Source organism: Camarhynchus parvulus, chromosome Z (genome assembly GCF_901933205.1).
Source record: "Camarhynchus parvulus chromosome Z, STF_HiC, whole genome shotgun sequence".
NCBI lineage: Eukaryota > Metazoa > Chordata > Aves > Passeriformes > Thraupidae > Camarhynchus > Camarhynchus parvulus.
The window spans coordinates 22,285,458-22,304,252 of record NC_044601.1 but is presented as its reverse complement, the minus strand read 5'-3'; positions in this window follow the sequence as shown (position 1 = coordinate 22,304,252).

Genomic DNA, 18,795 nt, shown 5'->3' with positions numbered 1-18,795 from the left:
GCACTGCTGACTCATGTTCAACTTGCCATCGACCAGGACCTCCAGGTCCCTTTCTGTGGTGTTGCTTTCCAGCCTCTTGTTCAGCAGGTGGGGGAAGTTCATACATATGCCTGAAAATAAATACACATAAGAAAAGACAGAGCTGTAAGAAATAAGCTGACTTGTCTTGTTGGGGAGAAGTATATTGCTGCTCATTCAGTTGCTTCAAGTTAACCATTGGAATTTCCAATCAGGAAAGTAGCATGTTTTCCATTCCTACATTTTAACTAAAGTGAAGTTATTTAAGACTTATGCTGACTTGCTCTCCTTTATCACTGTCTACATGGTTCATGACATAACTCTTTAAAGTTATTCTTTAGTCTGGTTTAACCTGGTTTATTTTTGAATATTTTCTCTAACAAAGGGAAACAACATTTATAATACAGGTAATCACTGTTAGTAATTTTGTGTACTCCAGCTAGACTTGTCAGCTGGTCTGTTTGTGTCATTGTCACTAAGACATTGATGTATGGCTAGTAAATTTCAATTTTTGTATTTTTAATAGTGAGTTCATGGCAGTGGTGTTTATTTCTCCTTAAACATACAGAAACATACATGTTCAAATTCAGTGAAGAAGTTATGTTCATATTATCAAAATATTTGGAATTTTTTTAAGTAAGAAGTATTATCAGAAGAAATCTTCCCCTTTGAGAGAATTTTCTATAATCATTTTTTGGTTGTTTTCTCTAAACACTGCATCTAACCAGAAATTTGTCCCATTTCATATGCAGATAATGTTGACTTCTATTAAGTCATAGTGGGTCCCACAGTTGTTCCTTTTTGTTTTCTCAAAGCACTGGCTGTAAGAAAAACCATGAAACCTTTTAGCCAGCTCTGGCAGGAAGGGGGTGATCACAATTTGCATTCCTCTAGCAAAGAGGAATTGCATGCTCCTTGTTCCTGTTAGCATCAAGGTGTTATGTTGCCTCTGAGAGTGTAAAACACACTTCCATTCAGTAGTGATAATACAGTATTTATCTGGAGCTCCTACCTATGCTTCTAAATATAATATGAAAAAAACCAAGGAAAAAGTAATGGAATATCAGTTAAATTCTACTTTCACTCAAAATCGCATTTTTGAGGACATTTAAGCAGTTGGTGTGAACACCATATTTTGAATGCCACAGATGCCAAATGTCTTTGAAAATGTGTCCTTTGAGGTCACATTAATGCTTTGTTCACAAAGCGCATGTCCAGAGCTGTGAAGTAGTCAGCAGATGGGTGGTTTGTTTTCTTCTTCACCGCAGTTCACACTTCTGCAATTGCTTAGCTGTCTCCACTGACTACCCATAGAAGTGAACCTTCCCACTCTGAAGTTTCTTCACTGAATGGACTGCCTGCCAAAACAGCTGGGTTTAGGAGTAGCATTTTCATGATCTCGCCTAATTGAGTTGAAAAGTTACTCTCCTTACTGCTGTCACCCTACCATGAATTGGTAACACCTCTTTACAAACATGCTACTTGATGTCAAGCTTACTGCCTTATCTGTGTTTCTTTTTAAGCTATCTACATTGATAGAGGAAAATGAAGGCTTTCCTTTTCCTGCTTTCCTAGGTGATTTTCACTTAAGCCCCTGGGGTTTCTGTGAAATCTAACCCATTCTGTAGAGCTGTCAGTGTTCCAATACCTGAGATTCCAATATCTGAGTATTGTAGTTCCTCACTGTGTGCATAAAATGGATTAGAGGCATCATTTTTGTTTTGGAGACAATAGTAAATTGACATGCTAGTCATGCGTGCCTTAGTTGTATATGCTTCTTTTAGTGCTTCTATACCCTTTCTGAAACAGTTTTTTACAGAAGGGGTGAAAAAGTACTAAAATTGTCTGCTCAGGATATGGCAGAGTCACCATCCTGGATGTGTTTAAAAAAAGGATTTGATGTGGCACTCTGTGCCACAATTTAATCGAGGTGTTAGGGCATGGGTTGGACTTGATGATCTTAAAGGTCTGTGATTCTAATAATGGCTTTCTTCTTCTGTGGCTGTAATTTACCTTGCAAAAAATTCCTTTTTCTCTTTTAAAAGTTTCTCTCTTTCTGACATGAAAAAACTTTCTACCAAGAAAGTCATTGGACTGTTTCTTAGGATCAGTCAGGGGCTCAACTTAGGAGAGTCTTCAATGGAGAACATTTCTTCATGAAAAGTGCAGCTCTTCAAGGAGCCTCATAACTACCATTTTCTTTTGCCAGAATAAATCTTCTCTGAGAGTGTTCTATGGCTAGTCACAGAGCTCTGGTTATCCCTACAGAGTGGTGTTTGGATGCAGAGAAGTTGTGCTCTGAAGCTCCCTGGCCTGTTTTCCCAGAAACCTTTCTAACCAGGTAGCTACAGGGCCCCTTCTGTCACCTCAGCTGCAGATAAAATGCATTGCAGGGAGCAGCATGGTCGTGCCATCTGGGCACAGGAACAAGCCTTGATTTTGCACATTCTCCTTTGCAAATGCTCTTTTTCCGGGCTTTTTTGGAAACACTTCTGTTGCTGTGGCTGCAGAAGAAATTCCTGTGGGAGGAGGCACTCCCAATATCATCCCGGATCTCCAGGGCCCTTGGCTAATGAGGGTGCACAGGGTCAGGGAAAGACAGTAAGAGAAGGGAGTGAAAGCAGCACCTAGAGATTTTATCAAGGATACAGCAATTTATTTCTTTTTTCTTTAATAAGAACTTACTGAGGCCTGCTACTGCTGCTGATCGGGTGGCCTCTTTTGGGGCTGGGGATAGTCCAGATGGCTAGCAGCCCTCCTCCTTCTGGAACACCGAGGCCTTCTGGGCAAGGGGTCCCTACCCTGGCTGGGAGTGGAGGAGCTGTGGCTGTCACCTTGGGCAGAGGGATCTGCCACTGCTGCTGGCTCCAGCTCCTCCTGCTCTGCAGGGATGGGAGCAGATGGGTGGAGGGTGTGGAGGACAGCTTCTGATATGCTGTGTTGGTCCTCCATGCTGGACCCTGCCAGGCTGCTGGCAGGGGCTGCCTGTAGGGCAAGATTTTCTTCCTGTGGGCTGGGGGAGATGGGCACAATGCTGTTGGCCTCCTCCCTGGCAGGTTCCTCTGCCACTGCCTCCTCCCCCTGCTCCTCCTGCTCTGCAGGGGTCGGAGTAGATGGGTGGAGGATGTGGAGGACAGCTTCTGATGTACTGGGTTGGTCCTCCTCACTGGAGCCTGCAGAGCTGCTGGGAGGGCTTGGGTAGGGAGCAGTAGTATCCGTCTGAAATCTGCTGAAGGTGGACACAGGATTGTTCTGTGAGACAGCATAAGAGTGTAGCAGCCTTTGGGCCTCTTGTGTGCACTCATTCACAATGATGCTGATGAGGCCATGGATCAGAGGTTCTGTATGTTCCTCGAGGAAGTCCTGCAGCACGTGGACCAAAACATTCTTAGCTGGACCACAGAGGGACACGGCATGCAGGACAATGCTCTCTGCAATCCTTGCCATCCACCATCTAACCCCATACTTTGCCTCCAGCTCTTGGCGCAGCCAGGGCACCACAGGGTCAAGGAGATGCTCTTCTCTTTGGAAAAGTTCTGCCCACACTCTAGGCAGGAGGCCACCCACGGGCTCTGCTCGTGCACCCCGATGCCCTGCTGTGCGTAGTATCTCCCGTCGAGCACGAGAAGGGGACTCCACAAAGGGGCTGTTTTTAACCAGCTGTCCTAGAGTTATTCCTGTCCAGTTGCTGGCATTTACTGACTCTTCAGAACTTGTGAAGACACAGTCTATATAGCTGTCTGTCTGCACAGAAAATCTGACAGCCTCTATCACTTCTCTGCAGAGTGGGCACACTCTTTGCATCTCTGCCCAACGCATAATGCAAGCCAGGCAAAACTGATGGAGACAGGGCATCACATAAGTGAGGTCATCTCGAGCATCACGGCAGATGGGGCAGTTCCACTCTGTTTCTGTGGCTCTATCTATAACGTTTGGCAGTCTGGATTGAATTAAGAAAGAGAAGATGCTCCCCATCACTGGCACTGGCACTCCCAAAAGGTGTCGTGCACTGCAAAATGGGGATGCTATGGTCATGAGCTGTCCTGGGATGGGGGAAGATGAAATGCTCAGGCCCCTCAAGGGGGACCCTCCCAGTTCCCCAAGCCTGAGCACTCATTCTATGGCCACCCCAGGGGGACATTTCCCTGCACAACTCACCTGTGCTGTGCCCAGCTGCCTGAGCCTGGCAGAGCTGGGGAAATACTATTGTGGGCTCCTGGATGGGTACTAAGAGCTGCCAATGGCAGCATGCAGCACTAGAAAAAGCCTGGATTGACCCTCCAGACCTCGTGGATATGTTCAACAGTAGTCCAGGCATAATCCAGACTGGGCCAGGCTCTGGCAGCATCCAAATATACACAGTAAGGGACACAAGGAGACAACCAATGTGGTGATGTCACAGTCCACTGCCAGTGATCCACTTCCACTACCCTCTAACATCACAATTGGGTGTCCACCTCCATGGTATTCAGACCAACACAGCATGTCAGAAGTTGGTCTCCATGGGTATGACAGTAATCCCCTAGAGAGGAGGCCCCAGGCCCTGGACTCTTCTGCAGCTGTGCAAGTCCCATCAGAGTAGTTGTAGTGCTTTTTCATGCAGACGGGACAATGGAAGAAGTACTGAAAAAACACCAGTCATGCTTGTAGAGGAATCATGGGTGAAAGATTGGCTAGGCATTCCTCATGCAAGATGAGGAAAACTCCAATAATGCCTAGTACGATATCTGCTTACCAGCAAAGGGGCTTTGATCCCAGAAGAGAAAGTCTCTGGTGGTGGGAGTGTGACTACCAAGAGTGGCTCCTGAAAGGTCAGACAGTAAAGTTTCCTTAATGCAGTTAGAGTTCAGTTTAAGCAGAGGAAAAAAGAAACCCCTATGCATTGATATAAAAATTAGTATTTTAAGAGGAGAGGAGGAAGAAAGGGAAAGATACAGTAGATTATGGATAGGAAAAGTAGGTAATACCAAAAGCACAGTTCATATGAAAACTACAGGGATATTTCAAATAAATGAAAAAAACCAAAATGAAACCAAAGCAAAACCAACCCCAAATCCAAACAAAACAAAACAAAACAAAACAAAAAAAACCCAAACCAAACCAAACAAAACAAAAAACAAAAAAAACCCCGTCCAACCAACCAAACAAACAAAAAAACCCCAAAAACAAAACAAAACAAAACATAGGAAGAAGGTTTATACAATATTGTTTGAAACTTTGGAAACTTTGTTTCCAGATGCATTCAGTTTATATAGTGGTTGATACTCTTTAGAGAGCAGGAAAAAATATTAAAGGCAGTTGATGAAGGAAAGGAAAAGCCATATTAAGCATGTCATGTTTTTTTTTCTGATATTTCTTCAAAATACCTACCATAGGTAACTCTGAACACAGAGAATGCTAGTGTGTGGGATGCACTGCAAGAGTTGTAGCTTTGTGACTTGTTTCTTAGCAAGCAGCAAACACCCTAACTAAACAGACATGACTGCCGTGCTGCATCCTCATGGTCATTGCCCCTCATTGGCTTTTCTGATAAGTGGGCTGCTGTGAGCCCCCAGGGTCACTCTGGTAGAGATACCTGAGCCATCTGTAGATGTGACTCAGCCCATAGGCCCTGGATGGCAAGAATGCATTCCCAGAGGAGGTGAGCTCACCTGGCCAATAACCTCACAAAGTCAAGAACGGGAGCAAATGTACAGCCCAGAGGGTAGCCATCACTATCATCCCAGGAAAGAGCAAAGTGACAGAAAGTAGAGGAGAGAGTGACCCACTCCAAAGCCCAGCTGTGCAGTGGTATCTACTGCCCTTGTGCTCTCTGCCAGCCCTAGCCAGAAAAGGTATCTTTGAGTGCAAAGCCTCTCATGCTTAGCCTGAACTCCAGAGCAGTGTTCCACTTGAGAAGCTTAAGGTCTTGCTGGAACAGATGAAGTATTTGTCAGTAGTCATTTTTCAGATTAAAAATGTAGTTTTCTGATAAAATACACAGAATCATATGGAATCATCCAGGGTGGAAGATACTTTCAAGATCATCTAGTCTAATCATCAACAGAGCACCACTATAACCACTCTTATACCATATCCCCAAGTGCCACATCCAGATACCTCTTAAATGCTTCCAGAGGTGACTCCAGCACCTTGCTGGGCAACTTATTCCAATGCCTGAGTCCTCTTTCAGTGAAAAGAAATTTTCTAATATCAAGTTGATCTTCCTCTGGTGCAACTAAAGGTCACTTCGTCTAGTCCTTTCGCTTGAGACATGACAGAAGAGGACAACCTGCACCTCACTACAACCTCCTCATAAGACATGACTTCATCAGCTATGTTGCCCTTCTTTGGAAACACTCCAGCACTGAATTTTGCTTTTTTGAAGTGAGGAGTCCCAAAACTGAACACAGAACTCAAGGTGTGGCCTCACCAGTGCCTAGTACAGTGGGACCATCCCTTTCCTAAACTGCTGTCCTGTGCCTTATCCCCTTTCCCTTCAATGTAGTTTAAAGCCCTCTCAATTAGCTGTGGCAACTCATGGGCCATAATACTTTTCCCTCTCCAAGACAGATGGATGCTGCCTGTCACCAGCAGGCCTGGTGCTGTGTTATCTGTTATAGGTAAAAGTTAAGTTAAATTGGGGTATATAGTTCAATTATATTGTATTAATTATATTAACTATATTATGTTAAAGGGGGGGGGCTTATTAGAATGTGCTAGGGGAAGAGTCCAGGATTTGGTGGAACAGTGGTCTGGCGGGGCAAGGCGAGGTCGAAGAGGGATTGGATGGAAGACCTGACCAATCATTCGAAGCCCTGCAGAAACGATTGGTTCAGAATGAACGGCGTTAAAGACCAATGAGAAGCCTGGAAATGGACCAATCATCATACGGATCCAAAATGGACCAATCCTGGACTCAAAGAGGGCTATAAATGGAGGAACTTCGGTTGGTTTGGGGTTCTTCTTTCTGGATACTGGTTTGTTTTTGGGAAGAACCCAGTGCACTTGAGGTTAGCGCACTGTTTTGGCTTTTGGCTCACTGTGTGGGTGCCTGGGCTTATCCTGGGTACTCCGTTCCTTGTAGCTATTTTAATAAACAAGAACTTCTTTCTCCGGAGAAAGTTTGGCCTTGTTCTTATTCATAACATTATCCACAACATGGTAATAAAACCCAAAATTCCACCTATGGCAGCAGCCTTTAAGCCATGTATTAATCAGGTTTCTTTTCCTGTTCCTTTCAGTATTTGGTGCTGGTAGTGAAGGAATGCAGGAGAGTAAAACCTACTCTTTTGACCAAAAGCCCCAATGCCCTAAAGTCCTTTTGATTATCCTTTAATCTCTTCACTTGGACAAATAATAGAGGTTAAATGTCAGAGGGTTGTACAAGATCAGGGATTTTCTTATGTCAGGGATTTTCTCAGGGATTACTCCTGTGCCTTCCCAGAGCACCAGGGAGACAGCAGATTTCCCTGGGGGGTGGGTCCAGCTGGCATATTGGGCCTTTCTTTTCCCTCAGATGGGAGTCACCTACAACAATTTGTTTTGCACTTCCTCTGGAGGAAAAAGGAATTTTGTTTGAACATTGAAGTATTTAGGACAATCCAAGTAAATGTTTAATTTTGGATAGAAAAAAACTTAGTCTTGGCCTCCCAAGGTGTTCCATGTTATGGGGTGTTCATGAGGGAGAGATCCCACTTCCAAACGGGTATAACAGATGTAGTCACTCATAGCATTGCGAAGTCGTGTATATCAGTACTTTTCAAACAAATTCAATTACAAATTTTCATTTTGAGATGAACATGCAGTCTTGATGCTAAGCAGATACTGAAATCCTACTTAATTGCTGTATAAACCATTCTAAATTCCTGCTGATCAAATGAAATTTCAGTATATCCTAGTTTTTTCACATTTGTTTTTAACCTCAGGTCCAGTTGTTCAGTGATGTAAAGTAACTTTACTTTCTCTCTGAAACATTTTTTAAAAAGCTCCACATCTGTATATGCTAACTTTTGCCTTGGCTGATTTTGACATAGTTTGTTAAAATTTGTTTTGTAGAACAGCTTTGTCCATAAAAAGACATCTGCCTGTTTATGCCAATGGTAGAACTTTTAGTCCCAGGCTAAGTAAACTCTAGGTTATGCCCTCATGCTGGGAGCCATGTAACAGCGGAACAATGAATTATGAGGTTTTTTTGTGGTTTAATTTTTCTCTAATAGGCAGGTAAGAAAAAAACTGACTTTAGCAGTTAGAGACTAATTAGAGAGATAAGCAGTAATTTAGGAGCTTGTGAAAAACCTAAGCTGAAGATTTTCAGCCTTCAGCTGTTAAAGTTCAGATGTTGTAAGTGGAGGCTCTTTACCAGGTCAGGGCAGTTACCTCCGCAGAATTTATGAAGGACTGGATTTTACATTTTCAGAGACTAGTATTGCAACTCTGTTTGCACTAGTAGAGTGCAAATCCTAAATCTCAAGAAATGTTGTAATTTGGAAAGCTGAGGACAAGAGCAAATTCTAAATCAGTACTTTATGCTTTAAGAGAGTTGTTCTTTCTAACATCTTCCATTGAGTCCTGGATGCTCCTTATTTTCCTATTTCTTGTTCACAGGAATACAGATCATGCTACTGATTTCCACTTGAACATTGAGACATTGTAACTCTTTCAATGAGGCCATCCAGCCAATTACTTATCCATTAACTACTTCATTTGTTAAACTCATCTGTCTCCAATTTAGCTACAAGAATACTGCAGAAGACTTTGTCAATAGCCTAACAAAAGACCAGGTACATGACTTCTATGACTTTTCCCTTTTCCACTGATGCAGTTATTGCATTGTAGAGGGCCCCTGGGTTAGCCAGACATAAGGTGTCAGGACCTCTCTCATCACTCTCTACAACTAACTGAAAGGAGACTGTAGCAAGGTGGGGCTGAGTTCTTCTCCCAGGCTCCCAGTGATAGGACAAGAGGACATAGCATCAAGCTGTTCCAGGTAAGTTCAGGTTGAACATCAGGAAGAATTTCTTCATGGAAATGGTTGTTAAACATTGGAACAGACTGCTCAGGGAAATGGTGGAGTCACCATCCCTGAGGTCTTCAAGAAATAACTGGATGTGGCACTTGGTGCTATTGGTCTAGTTGACAAGGTGGTCACTGGTCAAGAGTTGCTCCTTTTTTTTTCTCTTGGAACCATGCATCTATGGAGGGGAGCATCCTATGATGTCATCACTGAGTGGTAGAAGGTGACATCCCAGTGTCAGATTGTAACGTCATCAGGGATGGATTGTGACATCACATCTCTTGCTAATTGTATTAGTGTACTGGCAGAACCTGAGCCAGTCTGGCTCCAGGCTTGACTCCTGCTAAGCAAACTCCGGAGGATGTAGCCAGGCTTCTTGAAGTGCTGGGTGGTGTACTGGGGGCTGTCTTCGGCAGCTCTTGGTGCCCATCCTGGAGCCATCAGTACTGTTTCCCTGGCCCTGCCTGGCTTAGTCACCTGGGCATCACAGGTGTTTGCAGCAGTGAAGGCTGGCTGTGCAGGAAAACATCCCCCTAAATTGGGGTGGGTGATTGGGTTCAGGCACCCAAGATGGTTTCCTTCTTGATGGGGCTTGGCATTTCTTCTTCCCCTCCCTGGGACAATCAAGAGAGCTCTCACATAGTCACACACTGCTCTGTGTGACACCACCAAGGGGGAGCAGCTCCTGGTCCTCAGCTCTGCCCAGCATGCTGCAGGGCACAGAAATGGCCATGGGAACAAACTGGAGTTGCCCTATCTGCCAGGGCACTCAGAATGATACGGCTTCTGCTCTGCCCTGTCACCACCAGTTCTGCCTCGGCTGCATCCTGCGATGGGCACTGAGAAATCCATCGTGCCCACTCTGCAGAACACTTGTAAGATCTATCAGGTTCTCTGAGCAGAGTGAATGGGACTATCTACAGTGTGTCATCACTCCCTCCAGTGAATCACCAGAAGCCAGCAGCCAAGCAGGAGGAACTCCTGGAGAGTTGACAGTGGCTCCAGTGATGAGTGAAAATGGCTGCCATTACCCTGTGGTGTCCCCTCCATCTTCTCCACAGGAGACTCTATCCCTACCTCAGCAGGCAAGTGCAGGGCCAGAGTCCACGGCTGACATCCTGCCTGAGGTATGGGCAGAACTTTTCCAACGACAACAGCATCTCCTGGACCCTGTGCTGCCCTGGCTGTGCCAAAGGCTGCAGAGAATATTCCGGGGCAAGTGGTGGCTGGTACAGGCTGCGGAGAGCAGCATCCTGAATGATCTCTGTGTCTATGGTCTGGATGTGGAGACCTTGGTCCTGAGGCTGCAGAACAGCCTCGGGGAAGGCACGGCACAACTGCTTCATGGCCTCATCAACGTCATTGTGGGCCAGTGCAGCAAGGAAGCTCAGAGGCTGCTGCACTCCCACGATGATGAGGAGGAAATCCACAGACCTTCAGCCAGGACTAGGCCTCCCAGCTCCAGCTCCAGCAGCTCCAGCTCCAGCAGCTCCTATGTGGGAATTTCTGCCAGCAGCCCTACAAGCTCCAACATGGACAAGGAAGCTGGTTCATCAGCCTTCCATGGAAGTTGCAGTTCCCCACAATCTGTGCCTGTCCCCACAGAGTGGGACCAACCCCAGGAAGAGCCAGGAAGGGCAGTGGTGGCAGGTCCCTCTGCCCAGGGCTGTAGCCACAGCCCCTCCACTCCTGGCCAGGTCAGGGCCTGCTCACCCAGGAGGCCCTGGCATGCTCAAAAGAGACGGGCCCCTAGTCCCCAGGATTCTCTTCAGTCCAGCGAGAGGCCAAGGCAGGGACCTGCCTGAGCCCTACAGCCCTCGGACTCTCATCATCACTTTAGATGAAGTGATGAAACCTGGGGCCACTGAAGTCCACAGAATCTTCAGGAATCAGCCTCACCTATGGCATTTTAAAGGGGAACACTCTAAAATGAGTTCTCTGCCTTTGTTTTAATCCCTTTCCACCAATAAGGAGAAGCTAAATACAAATAGATTTAAGTAAAAAAATAGCAGTTTACTAACAAGCAAAATTGAAATAGGCAAAAATCCCTAGTAAATAATCACTAGATACAGAATTGCTAGATCTCACAACCCCCCCCAGAAAAAGAAGAAACCCAAAATGGTGAAATACCCCTTCCAAGATGGCACCTGCCAGAGGGAGACAGAGGGAAAATGGCGTCTGACCCACCCCTCAAGACAGAGGCCTTCATAGGTGGCCATGTGGTCAGGGAGACAAATGGAAAGGATGGCAGCAAACCCTCCCAGGAAGATTGGAGCTTACAGAGAAGTTCCAGTGGCGGATTGCGCCGGCAGTTTATATACAAGCACGAACGGGACGGGACTACTGATGGATGTGTCGGAACTGTTTATTTTCCAGAATCTTTATAATACATAGTTTTGCCTATGCAAAGATCTTGACAGTTCGCATCCAGGCAGCAAGCCAAAGAAACTTACTTGTTACAAGTCACTAAATACTCATCCTAGCTAATTACACAGAGAGAAAGCATATTGACAGTGATTCTATCTAATCAACATAAACACATGTAGCTGGGGTTAAAACAATACTTGCTTGTTCATTTATAAGAACACAAAGCATAAAACCTTATTCATAATTTCAACCTTGCTATAGAAACTTTTTGCAACTTAGAAAGTTATTCCGAATCGCTAATACATAGCTCTATTGTTCTATTCCTCACGTCTTCGCTACAGCTTAACAAGATGCATCAGCAATATCCATAGCTCTGCTGCACTGAGGCCTGTCTGTTTTCCCACAAACCTGAAACCCTCTAACTTTATGGATTCTTACATTTCCCCCTCTCTCTTGACCTAAAAAGAAACCTTTAAAACTTTGTCGCTTACTACTTGCGTTTCATAGCCATACTATTTTTGCTTACTATCTGCTTAAGACTTGTTCTTGTTGCTTCTAAGCATTGCTATATTACAACACAGCAAATTAATGCTGTGAAGGCTCAGTCAGTGTAAAAGATAAAAATCACATCTGGCAATAGTTATAAGTCATTGTTCAAAAAACTCTTGTCGATTCCAGGGTCTTAATTCAAATCCCTCTTCTATTTCTATACTTTCATCTACATTTTCAGTGAGATTCCAAACACTTTCTGTGATTCCACTTCCTAATTCTCTTTCTTGTATAACAAAAATTTCTCTGACCGTTTTGTTCATCATTCGACGCACGCAATGAAGTATGCAGGGGATCACTATTAAAATCACAACCAGAACACCCAATACATAGAGACTTATCTTGCAGAGTTGCCTTAGCCAAGGTGCAACACCCCATCTTTGAAACAAGTCATCTGTCTAGGACCCGACATCTTCTTTAATTTGGGCTGTTAAATCTTTCAATTTTTGTATACTTTTGTGAATGGATTCAGAATGATCTGACAAATTCATGCAACACAATCTTTCAAATTCTTCACAACAATGTCTTTGTGCCAGTAAAAGAAAATTGATTGCTGCTCTATTTTGAAGAGTAGCATGTCTAACACTATCAACATCGGTTAACATATCACTAATTGCAGAGGACGTGGCATTAGTTTGTTTACTCAACCAACATCCAACCCGATCTAATTGTTTCAGTGCTACTGCTGAAGTCCATTGGGGTAAAAATATACTTGTGGAAACCCTTCTTGTTGCTTTCCAAGGCATGAAATCACTTCTACAGTTCTCATCATAATGACGAACAGATCTTGTTCTCCTTTGTTTCCTTTTCATGACCTCTTTAGCTGTGGGCGCAATTACAGTGAGCATTCCAATGCTACGTGGGCCACCTTCAAGGTGAGCTGGAATGCCTTGCCACGCCCTATCTCCACAAATGAACCAATATCCCTTGGGCAATTGTCTTGGATATTGGTCAGCCTCGGAACGCACATTCCAACTGTTTGAAGAATTACACCAAAAACTTAAATTTCTATATGCAAAATAATAAGGAGTAACATTGTATTTTGGAGGGTCACCTTTTCGCCAACTACTAGAGGTAAAGGTAAAGCAAAAATCCATGGTTAAAGAACCAAGGATTTCCAATTCTTGGGGTTCAGATGCAGCTCTGGAAAGTTTTTTGGCCCAAACGTTCCAATTCAGTGTGGGATCATTCCCATTGGCAATTTGACCTAGCTTACCACTGGATTGCTTTTTGACCAAAGGCAACTCTTTTACTGGCACACCAACCAGACAGGTTGAGAAAGGTTTTTCTGGTTCTGAATTAGACAAACATATAGTATCCGAGCCGGCTGCCTTGGCTAAGGTCACCCATACATTCGTTTTTGGTTGTTCCACAGGAAAATCTGCACGACAAAAAACAATTAAAACACACCAAAACCAACATACAACTTGCATTTGATCCATTCTGCTCATGACCTAAATTTTGGCAAAATCCTCACATATATACCAATTTTTGAAACCTTGATCGTAGCCTTAAAAAAGATTTTCCCTTGAGGATCCAATAAAGAATCTATATCTTAACAAAAGCAAAAAACCCACAATTTTACCAAAAGTCAGCTCTACTAAACAATCATTTGACATACAACTAACACAATTATAAATAACATTCGTTGACACAAAAATCAAAGTTTGCAGATTCCACCGATGCACAAGGAACGTCAGGCGTGACTTGGGATCCTTCCACTCGGCTCACGTCTGTGTACTTGCTTCCTCGGTTCTGGACTCGTCGACACATTCTGGGGTGCGATATGGTTTGACGTTTTTGGCAGGAACCCACTTAATTCCAGCACTTGTAGAGACAGAAGCATACCCTTTGCCCCAGGTGATTAATCGGAAAGGACCTTCAATTTGACTAGATTCAGGGTTTCTAATTAAGACAGGAGGATTTTCTTTCAGTTTTGCCTGAGAGCTATTTGAAAAATGCCTAAAAATCGGTGGGTCTGGTTCTGCAACCGAACTGTTTAAAAAATTAAAAACATACAAAGCTTTGTTCAGTCTCATCTGTGGTGTGACCTCTACTCCCCCTCTCTGTTGATCTAGAATGCGTTTTAATGTTTGATGTGTTTTCTCGATGATTGCTTGGCTTGTGGGAGAGTGAGGAATACTAAAGATGTGACGAACACCCCATTCTTTTAAAAATGTGGCCAATTTTTGAGATATATATGCGGGACTATTGTCAGTTTTTACTTCTTGGGGCACACTCAATGAAGCAAAAGCTTGCAAAAAATGATGGCAGGCATGATTGCCTGTTTCACTTGTGTGAAGAGAAGCAAAAATTGCACTAGAGAACGTGTCTACTGAAACATGAATATTTTTGAATTTGCTAAAAGAAGGGTATTTAGTGACATCTGTTTGCTATAACTGCAGACTTTGCAAACTTCGTGGGTTGACTGCTCTTGTAGAAACAGGAGGCTGCACAAGCTGACAGTCAGGTCAAGCACTGATGATTGCTTTAGCTTGATTTTTGGAAATTTGAAACATTCGCACAAGTGCTTGTGCGTTTTGGTGAAAAAAGGCATGACTCAATTTTGCTTGTTCAAAAATGTTTGGCAAAGTGTTTGAAATAACTATTGTCAGTTTGTCTGCTCTCGCGTTTCTTTCTACTAAAAATCTAGGAAGCGAAGAATGAGCTCTGATGTGAGAAACAAAATATAGGTTAGTTCTATATTGCAAAGTTGTATAAAGACATGAAAGCTAACGGTATAAAGTATCATTACTAACATCTTTCAAAACTGAGCTCTCTATTCTCTTAACTACATTAGCAACATAAGCAGAATCAGTGATTAAATTGAAAGGTTGTGGAAAGAGCTGAAAAGCCTGAACTACAGCAGCAAGTTCAACAATTTGAGGAGATCTCTCTATCAATTGAATGTCTGATTCTCAAGCATTAGTTTCTTGATTTAACTAAGTTACAGCTGATTTATGACTTTTGCCAGAACTATCAGTGAAGAGGGTTATGGCATTTAAAGGTTCTTCACTCAATTTAGGTTTCTCTCTAAAACTCAATTTAGATTGTAGTAATTTGTGAGCTGGGTAATGAATAGAACACACACTTGGGAAGTTCAACAATGCATACTGCAAATCATCAGAATTTTGCATTGTCCAATCAAGGTAATCTTTTTTCAATGGCAAATAGATAACTGCAAATTCTTGGCTGACTAAAGTTAAAAGTCTGGTTCTGGCTTTAATTACAATTTGTGCAATCATTTCTAAAACTGTGAAAATTGTCTTTGGAAACTTGTAGGGAAGAAAAATTTATTCTATTATCAACAAAGGATCTGTTTCAGAAGGGTCTCACTGGAAAATGAGGCTACAAAGTTGCATCTTTTCTCCTAAAATTGCAAAAAAGAAAGGCTTGTCCGGAACACAGCGATGAGCTTGTCTTCTTTGAAGAGTTGATGTCACAGCTTTGGGTTTTTTTGTAGAAATGTCAAGTCTAGTATCTTGGATTTCAGTCACAATACTAGTACAGGTTGGCTCTATCTCTGTCTTCAGAGGAGCTGCGATGAGGAAGTCATTTATGTAGTGTAGAATCTTGAATCTTGGAAAATTCTGTCGAACTGAAGAAAAGACTTGTACAACAAGACATTAGCAAATCATATACATTGTGACACTTAGATAGATCAGGGAAGCTACATTTTGACAATCTGCAGGAACTAAATCAAATGAATTAAAAACACATTTCAACACATTATCAAAATAAGGAGAAGAAAACTCGCTTTCTTTTAAAGCTTGACGCAATTCTTTTATATCATGATAAGTAAGACTTTCATATCTGGGGTTAGCATTGTGACGACTATATCTTACTGGCAAAGCAAGAAGTGGCTTCTGAGAATCAAAATCTTTTTCTAAATTTTGATTAATATTGGACCAGTCAGGTAAAATCAATGGTGGCTCTGAGATCTTTTTCTTCCCTGCCTTTTCTGGCTTGGAAGAACAGACAGTTTCAGTGAAAGTTTTCGTTCTGGGACTTTTGCTAACTTTAGAGCTCTTGGCAGAGGTGTTGTTATAACAACCAACTTTTCTGGGATCTCCGCCAGTTGGGGCGGGAGCAAATGACTCTGATATCTGGGCGGGGCTACCACTGGAGGGACAAGCCCCTTCAGGATCTCTGCTGAGACAGAGGAGTCGCTGGCCTTCTGCTCTAAGGGCTTTGGCAGCGAGCTTGGATCTGAGTAATTTTCTTCACTGTCACTGGAATAAGTATTATTAAATTTAGACAAATTAGACTGTTTTTGAGTTTTAGATCTTGATTTGGTTTTTGTGACACTTTCTAAAGCATTTTTACAAGTTACACATCGCATTTTTGACTGGGGAGACTCAGTTGGAAAATTGCCAGCATTAAGCTGTGAGCCCAAAAGGCTAATTTTTCCCTCAGTAAAAACAGAATTAGGTTTTAAGATTCCAGAATCATCAGTTTGTGTTGATACAGAAGTCTTTTTACATTCTCTTGCCTTAATCGTAACTCTCTTTCTGGACCGAGCAATTTTAGTTTCACCAGCCTCAGGACCAACACCCAACACTTCATTGTCTCTCCCTGCCCTGCCATCAGGAAAAGAATCTCTATTCACAACAAAAGACTCTGTATCTGAGCATTCAACAAACCCAGGGAGATTAGGACAATTTACCAAAAAAGGATTCTTAGAATTGCAAAGCAACCTGTCCTCTTGAACCACAGTCGAGGACGTATCTCTTAAAGGAAGGGAAGCAGAGGCAAGTTCACTCCCAGCCCCCTGAACAGACAAATCAGATCTTAAACTCATTTCAACTGTTTCTGCTTGTGCACCTTCAGAATCTATAATTTTCTTATCACAAAACTTCTGCAAACTCTCATTTCTTCCACTAGCACAGTTTACACACTCCCCCGAACACATTTCAGCATTAATCACATTCCCGGAATGCAACGAAAACTCCGAGCACCTTTCCTGACATGGCAAAAGTTCATTTTTCCGTGGAGGAACTTGTGGGAGCCAGACAGAAGAAACAGGGACACAGGGAAACTTGGAAGGAACAGAAAGCACAACCTGAGCTGAAAGCTGATCTGGTTCACAGCTTCCAGGAGACACAACACTTTCAGTTTTATCTGGAGAGACACCAAACTCACTGGAAGAAAACCGACCCTCCGGAGAACTCGAAATTCCCACAGAAGGTGACGCCGCTTCGGTATTGCTTGGATTTAAAGGCTCTGAGCAAGATGTTTTGTTTTGTTGTCTGGAAAATCCTGTGTCACAGTCATTTTGTTTAAAGCAGTCTAATATAGCTCGAGAAACAGGAATTAGCTTATATAATGTCTCTTCCTTTTTGAGAGAAAACAAATTATATATCTTCCAATTTATTTGATCCCAAAATTCAAAGGTAAAAGCAGTCTGCAAGTCAATATTTTGAGTGTTCGCTTTTACTCAGACTAATAAGTCTTTCAGTTCAGTTTTTGAGATATCAGAACGTCCCTTTTCTTGTAAAATTGTGTCAAGCTGGTAAAAAACGTCGCATTCTGATTTAGCCAAGTGATTTCCCATAGTCACCCAAGGGCCCCTAATAAAAAGTTACTTACAAGAACAAGCTGCAGCAGTAGACGAAGGGGATGAACTAACTCTTTGTTTAACACCTTGGGTCTCTGACGCCGAACCGTTGCAGAATTTTCTTTTTTATTTCTAGTCTAACCCTTTGTCCTCACACGAGGAGCACCATTTGCGCCGGCAGTTTATATACAAGCACGAACGGGACGGGACTACTGTGGATGTGTCGGAACTGTTTATTTTCCAGAATCTTTATAATACATAGTTTTGCCTATGCAAAGATCTTGACAGTTCGCATCCAGGCAGCAAGCCAAAGAAACTCACTTGTTACAAGTCACCAAATACTCATCCTAGCTAATTACACAGAGAGAAAGCATATTGACAGTGATTCTATCTAATCAACATAAACACATGTAGCTGGGGTTAAAACAATACTTGCTTGTTCATTTATAAGAACACAAAGCATAAAACCTTATTCATAATTTTAACCTTGCTATAGAAACTTTTTGCAACTTAGAAAGTTATTCCGAATCGCTAATACATAGCTCTGTTGTTCTATTCCTCACGTCTTCGCTACAGCTTAACAAGATGCATCAGCAATATCCATAGCTCTGCTGCACTGAGGCCTGTCTGTTTTCCCACAAACCTGAAACCCTCTAACTTTATAGATTCTTACAGCGGATGAGAAGAGCCAGCATGTGTGGGGTCAGCACTGCCACCGGCCACTTCCTCCTGCTGCCTACCGGACTCCAGCAGCACTGGCGCTTCTGTCCCCTGAGCTGTGCCTGTGGTTGGGGGAGAAAAACCATCTGTTGGCACTGACAGGGGGTGGCCTGGCCCTGGCACAGCTCAAAATTCACTGCAGGATTTGAAATGGTCATTGTGAAGCAATTTCTGGTTGGGAGATGCAGCTTTGCCAAGTTGCTACTGTTATGAGCCTAGAAAAACCCATGCTAAACACCACTCTGCCTTTGAGGGCCCAAAAGGACCCAGTCTACCTCAGCTCTAAGGCAAAAACCAAGAAATAAGTAAGGCAAGAGGTGAGAGAGCAAGCCAAAAGGCAAAATGGGTGCTCTGCCTGGGTACCCCAACCTTGTCGAAGGGACTGACATCACCTCCACCTCCTCCGCGATTCTGGGTCTGCCTGTGCTGCTGCACCTTAAAAACACAGCAGTAGTATTTGGACACAGATAGATATGGTATACTGTAAACTTTTTAGTCACCCAGACACCTTCCCAGGTCTTGCTTACAGAAGGTACTTGGGAGCAGTCCTCCAGCACCAGGGGTCTGAGTAAATGTATAAATGTCTACC